We start from the raw sequence: 7,152 nt of genomic DNA on the forward strand, positions 1-7,152 counted from the left end.
TTTATTCTAGAAGTTGTCAGAATCTTTCCGCATCAAGAGAGGTCCATGAAAAGTTGTGATATAAGAACATCCCATATTTGTTATTGAAATAAATTGTGTTATGACTCGTCTATCTTTAAACGTTGATAAATGTTTTTCGTGGTATTCACATAGTCACTTTTATCAATTTATTATTATTATACTATAAATCATTTAACACTAAAATAAAAGATCTAAGACTTGGATGAAGCAGGCACGTAGCCAGAATTTCGTAACAGGGCGTGACATGAAATATTGTGGTTATCACACAAGGGACTCGATCATTCTAAACTATTTTACAGTTAACTTGGCTCATTTACCCAGTAGTTCGTAATGGGGCTGACATGAAATACTGTGGTTATCACACAAGGGACTCGATCATTCTAAACTATTTTATTGGCTACATACAAGGATATTATAAATAATTGGAGCGATTTCACAGCTCTATAATAACTGTATTAGTGTATATATTGCGATCAGTTTTTTCACACACATAGATAAACTCAAAAAGTTCTTGTTAACAATTACAAATGTTCGGTATGTGCCCCTTTAGACATTAAGCCGAAACTCAACTTCTTCCCACACTCGCTGCAGTATGTCCCTATCAATGAGTTCAAAAGCATTGTTGATGCGAGCTTGTAGGCGGGCTCGCAGTTCTGACAGGTTTGCTGGTAGAAGCGGTGTGGACACTGAATCTTACACATAACACCACACACAAGAAAATCGCATGAGGTTAGGTCAGGAGAACGTAGAAGCCATGACATGAAATATTTTCTCGGCGCCTGTCGCCATCTTGCTTTACTGGTCACTGCTGCGCTCTCGTGGGTGAAATCTTAAGTACACCTGCAACAAACAAAACTTTTTGAGTTTTTCTGCGTTACTGTTGAATTTTGGTACAATATCACAATTACTAGAGCTACAGTGAATTTATGAAACCGCTTCAATCATTTATAATAACCCTGTGTATTGGTTTGGTAGGATAATAAAATGAGGATATGTTAGTAAGTATTTTAATAACAAACTATGAAGAAATCTCAAGTAAAAGAATATAAAAAAGTAAGAAAAATATACAATATCTACGTTCCTTCCTCTGTTAATTTACATACAACAATTTTACTTTCATTATGACCTGGAACTATTATAAAAAGTACACTCATGTCCAAAATGATTGTTGCATATCTATAACTGTCTTCTTGTAAGAATATAATTTGATAATTACTTTGCAGGTTACTTTTAATACTGATACTATGTGTATAATCGGGAAATGTATATTTGCGGTAAATTTCAAAGGAAAAGAATTATAAATACGAAAATTAGAATGAGTAAAACAAAATGTTGCCAAATTGGCAAGAAAGTTTTATTTTCGTTTTGTTGTTCTTATTTACTGCTCTTTTGACATGAAATTTGCCACATACATGTCTTTGCCGATTATACACATACTAACATTATGAGAAATACCGGGCGAATTTGTTATCAAATTATATTCCTTCAACAACATATTTATATACACGCGACAATAATTTTGGACATGAGTGTACATATCCAGTAATGTCTAACTAACTAACTAACTCTATGGCCTATGGAACCCGGAGGTTCAATTCCGCGTTCACAAAAGCTCTCCACTGACTTCTATCCTTAGCTAACTGCATCCAGTTTCTACTTTGTATTCCAATCTCTGCGAGATCCATCTTAATATTGTCCTCCCATCTGCGCCTAGGTCTTCCTACTAGTTTTTTCCGATTGATCTTCCAGTCAAGACTTTGAAAGCGTTTCTACTTTCTTCCATTCTAGCTACATGACCCACCCACCTAAGCCTCCTAGACTTGACGACCCTAACAATGTTGGGTAAACCATATAACTTATGTAGTTCCTCGTTATGAAGTTTCCGCCATTCCCCATTCCCGTTCCTCTTGGGTCCGAATATTCGTCTCAGGACCTTGTTCTCAAATACTTTCAGTCTATGTTCTTCCCTCAGAGTAAGTGACTATGTTTCGCAACTATACAGAACAACAGGCATGATTATCGTTTTGTATAGTTTAAGCTTCAAATTCCTTGACAGAATTTGCGACGACAAGAGATTTTGAACCGAATAATAACACGAATTCCCTGCTTTTAGTCGACATTCAATTTCTTCGTGAATATGATTTTCCTCTGTTAATATTGATCCTAGATATTTGAGAGTATCCACTTTATCAAAAGTATTATTTAATATTTTAACTCATCCAAATATTTTAATTTGCTGTATTCCGGTCCGGACGCACTTCCATGTATTTAGTTTTCTCTGAATCCAATAATGTCTTGTAAAATATTTTACAATATCTGCGTTCCTTTCTCTGTTGAGTCAAATAGTAACAGAACTTTACTTTTTGTTTTTATTATTCCGTTAACTACTGTCTGTTCCAAGTTAAAGGGGCAGCAGAAAAGTGTTTCTCAAATAACGTGTTTGATATTGCAGCGAAGCGATGACAACAAATTAAGATTTTTTTAAAAAAATGTCCCCCGCTTCCTCCACAGAAACATGTTTTAAACGCTGATTCTTCTTTTTCTCGATTATTTTTGTTTCATCCTTTCTTATTTTTTTTTTTCATTTCTGGTTTCGAAGGGGATGTCCGGACCCCCTGATCCCCCTTGGCAACGTGTCTTGATGAAGTTGTACTGTCCACGAAACTCGAGAAATTTCTCCCCTCGTCTCGATTCTCATAAGAAAAACGTGACGAGAATTGTTATGTTTCTGTTCTCGTTTCGAATTTGAAAATGCACTTCTCGTATTGATGTCGCCAAGTTTTCGAGACACTTCTCATCTCTTTGGCAACGCTACTAGTAATATAGGTGTCATAGGTAATAGATTACTTTGTGCAAAGGAAGACTTGAAAAACATATAAAGACGTCAGGTTTTCGATGGGGCATTTATCTTTGAAGGTGTATGTGAAATCGAAAGACAACCATTTTATAATGAAGAAAAGATAATCATATATTGTTTTTTCTTGCAATAGTAGCATATATATATATGCTACTATTGCAAGAATATGATATTCCTTAAAAGAAGAGAAAAAGAAAGGAAAAACGAGGATTCAGCGATCCTCATAAAGTAAAAGTATACAGATATAGCAAGCAAGTGGTAATAGCATGTAACCATTTCTGTCTACCTATTACCATGATGCCTTATGCTCAGCATTCCAATATTATGTTTGATCTTTATCCTTACATATATATACCGTAAATACGCATATATAACCTCCGTAAATACGCATTTTTAACCTCCGTTAAGGGGCAGATTACTAAAAATTTGGAAAAGCCAACAATTTTTCTTTTACCTGTTTTTCGTAAGTGAAAAGAGATAATGAAAGGTAACTTACCACAATAATAGATAATGTTATTATACACCCGAAAATAGGAATCGGAAGAAGTTTCAATGTTGCCATCCGTAGAAATTACAGTGTGACCAACATTTGAATTCCCCAAAAATCTTGGTTAAGGCAGCGACTAGAAAAATGAACTCAACGGTAATTGATGACTTATCATGCTATCTGTGTTTCTTGTTAACTACTTTTTAAATAATATTTGTATTTATTTTGTAATAACTTACATAAGTTTTTACAAAATAAATGTATTTAAATTTATATTCTGGCAACACTGATTATTCTTCCGATTCGTATTTTCGGGTGTAGAATAACATTATCTATTATTGTGGGAAGTTACATTTCATTATCTCTTTTCACTTACGAAAAACAAGCAAAAGAACAATTGTTAGCTTTTGAAAAATATTTAGTAGTCTGCCCCCTTAAACCACTAAATGGAGAATATCCAATGGGTTCCGATATTCAGTCTCCATGGTTTGAATTAAATCGTAGATTTACAATAGTAAACGGAAATAATTTGTTTAAAGCTAGGGTTCCAGAAATCCATATAACAGGTCTGGGTACGTTTGGAATACCCTGAATGCTGTGAAGCAACTCACAAGGGAAGGTCCCACAGGTTGTCGCTCAACTCTGATTGCCACATGGCACATCTGATAGAGCATTATGAGAAATGAAAATGAACAAAATTTAAGGTGCTATGGACCAGAAGGATAGGAGCTACAGGGCTTCAAAATTTAAATATATATAAAAAAAAAATCATGGAATTATGTATATTAAAATAAATATCTTGAAAACCGTTAAAGCAATCAAAATAAAAGATGTACAATATAATGAGAACAAATCACCATATCGAAAAGCACAAACAGTGTTGCCATAGATGAAGCAGTGTTCCCAACTCAGCATAAAAGTATTTTGTTTGAAATAGCACCATATACAAAAATGTGCACAGACTTAAAATGCACTATTATCACTACACGTAACAGTGAAGTGTAGTGGTACTGTGTTGCTTACTGTTGGAGCTACGTGTGCTAATAATATACAATGGAGAAGTCTGATATGTGGTAACAAAGGGTAATAAAGGAATCTGGGTCTCATATTATGAATTTAATTCAAATGTAGAATAGCACCGATAGCTATTCTATGTGGCTATGTGGCAATCATATTTGAGAGACAGCTTGTGGGACCTTCCCTTTTCAGTTGTATAGAACATAGAATAGTGGGAAAAACTACAAAATAAAAGAATCGAAATAAGTTTCAGAAGCTGTATGATTCAAGCGAAAACTGGTTCATACTGTTCTTCTCCTGTAACCTCCATTGTATGCATATACACACAGCACGTTGTAAGGTGAAACGGAAGCAGTGTCTAAAACACAGAGGATTACTCCCAACCTACCAATACGACAATGCTGCCACCTAGTGAGAGTTACATAAAACACAACTCTTTCAACTATCAAACGTCCCGGCATTCGGCAACAAAGGGAACTGCAGTAAAATAAACAATCTCAGTCTTTTTTGATCAACCCTCGCATATCGTTTCATTTAACAACGTACATTAAATAATTTTAATTGGGAACTGGGGCAGTTTTATTAAAAATAATTGGAACATAAAACACAATAAAGTGTATTACAATTCCTGGTTGGACTTCATGTGGTTTGGATTTCATGTTAAGCTGTAGGTCATAGTCCCATATAGTCTCGGTGCTGAAAGGGACGCTAAACTGAAATCCAGCCAACAAAATATATTACACGAATCTTTATTACCTTTTAATTGTATTTTAATGAAGACTTTGCATCTCTTAACTCCCCGATATTCATTTTGATATACGTTAAAAAATGTTTGCAGGCAAAGGCGCTCATAAGGGGGGCAAGGGGGCGCTTGCCCCCCTAGAGAAAATTGTACTTCGGAATATCGAAAACCCAATAGAATTTTTACATTAGTTACAGCAAAATTTGAACCTATATTTGAAATGTCGCGTATGCTTGCCCTTCCCCCTTGGAAACCGCAATATGGGAGCCCTTGTTTGCAGGGCATATCGAAATTAACAGCCACTAGATAAACCCTATTTTTATTAGTTCACAAGGAGCTTCGGTTCCTGACATCAATATACCACGATCGATGGAAACTGATATGATCAAGACGGTGTTAACAGACGAAGCGTACGATGGATCGAGATGGTGTTAACAGACAAAGGCTAAGTGGATCGAGATGGTGTTAACAAGCGAAGGCTAAGATGTATCGAGACGTTATGTTATCAAACGAAGGCTAAAATGGATCGAGACGATATGTTAACAGACGAACGCTAAGATGGATCGAGATGGTGTTAACAGATTAAGGCAAAGATGGATCGACACGGTGTTAACAAATGAAGGCTAAGATAGATCGAGATGGTGTTAACAGACGAACATTAAGATGGATGGAGATGGTGTTAACGGATTAAGGCTAAGATGGATCGAGACGGTGTGGTAACAGACGAAGGCTAAGATACTGAAAACAAATTATTCTTAAATGTAAGTTTCGGATGCCAGTTAGAAAAGGGGTAAAAACCAGATACCTGTCAAAAATTTTGTCTCTGATACTTCGTTGGGTTGCATTGTTAACAGTGTGTTTTCCTTATTATTTCTTCCTGCACTAACTTATAACAACATTTTAAAATCGTCCAGGACTTTCTTATTTCGTTTTGTGAGGAAAATGAAAACGCACAAGAACAACCTCAAAATTTACCTAGAAAAAGCAAGATCTGGCAAATTCTATGATTTAGGAAAATACAAATAATCTGCTATTTACCAATGCATTATAGTACATGTACGGTACGGTAGGACTACAAAATACATAATTTGTTCTAGCAACATGAAAATTGTCCATTATTATATGTATGGAAGGACACTTTCTAGCGCCATAAAAATTCGATTATTTTCAATTTTTTCGAAAATCATGAATAAGAATTAATTCTCAAACATGTTACTTTGTTTAACTGCATTTGATCCAGGGGCGGATCCAAGAGGGCGCACCCCCCCCCAGAAAAGAAAACTTTATTATTTTATATATAAATAAAATTCATCCCAGAGTTGGAGCTCTTAAAAGGAGCTCTAAGTAGCAGTATTACAACCCACTACCCCCCAGAAGTCCGTCCTGGATCCGCCGCTGATTTGATCTAATGACTGATACAGACATTATCATTGAAGAGTGTTTTAGTTAAATAGAAATTAGAATTTAAGAGCTAACCATAATTTCAGGTTACATGTCATTCACCATTTGAAGCGCTGTTGTCATTCACCATTTGAAGCGCTGCTGTCATTCACCATTTGAAGCGCTGCTGTCATAATAAAAACTTGATGAAGATACGCTAAGAGGAAGGCCCGAAAAGTTCCTGGGTTTGTTCCCTTTAAATTGAAGTAGTATTATATAATAAGTGAATTATTACCTAGTACATAAAGTTTTTTTATTAACATGGAACAGAATGGATAATTAAAATAATATTTTTTAATGCGAATATTTGGTACACGGAAGGTGAGAGAATAGTTAAAGCATTTAAAAATAAGAATAACCTGAGGCCAAGGTTGTGTAAACTGGAAAATAAACTTTTCCACAACAAGCTATAACATAACATTTAGCTGACTTCGATATGTGCATTTGTGATTTGATTTATTGTTTGCAAAAATTGTTAAAAACAAAATATTTGGTAATGTTTTGGTAAACAAATACACGGATTTTCCAAAACTAAACAAAAATAAAAATAAAAATAACCAACACTTTATATTTGTATACATAACAATA

At 34.9% G+C, this 7,152-nt stretch overlaps 1 long non-coding RNA gene across 2 annotated transcripts in view; it reads right to left on the reverse strand.

The window, feature by feature from the left end:
- Positions 1–399: 399 nt before the first annotated feature.
- The window catches only part of LOC145669519 (uncharacterized), a 62,604-nt gene continuing 55,851 nt past the window's right edge, over positions 400–7,152 (reverse strand). For both annotated transcript variants that reach the window (XR_014128207.1, XR_014128208.1), the window contains exon 3: positions 400–861. This is a non-coding gene — a long non-coding RNA (uncharacterized LOC145669519). The remainder of the gene's footprint in view (positions 862–7,152) is intronic.

The sequence above is a fragment of the Thermobia domestica genome, chromosome 14, assembly GCF_964235325.1.
Source record: "Thermobia domestica chromosome 14, izTheDome1.hap1.1, whole genome shotgun sequence".
Classification (NCBI taxonomy): domain Eukaryota; kingdom Metazoa; phylum Arthropoda; class Insecta; order Zygentoma; family Lepismatidae; genus Thermobia; species Thermobia domestica.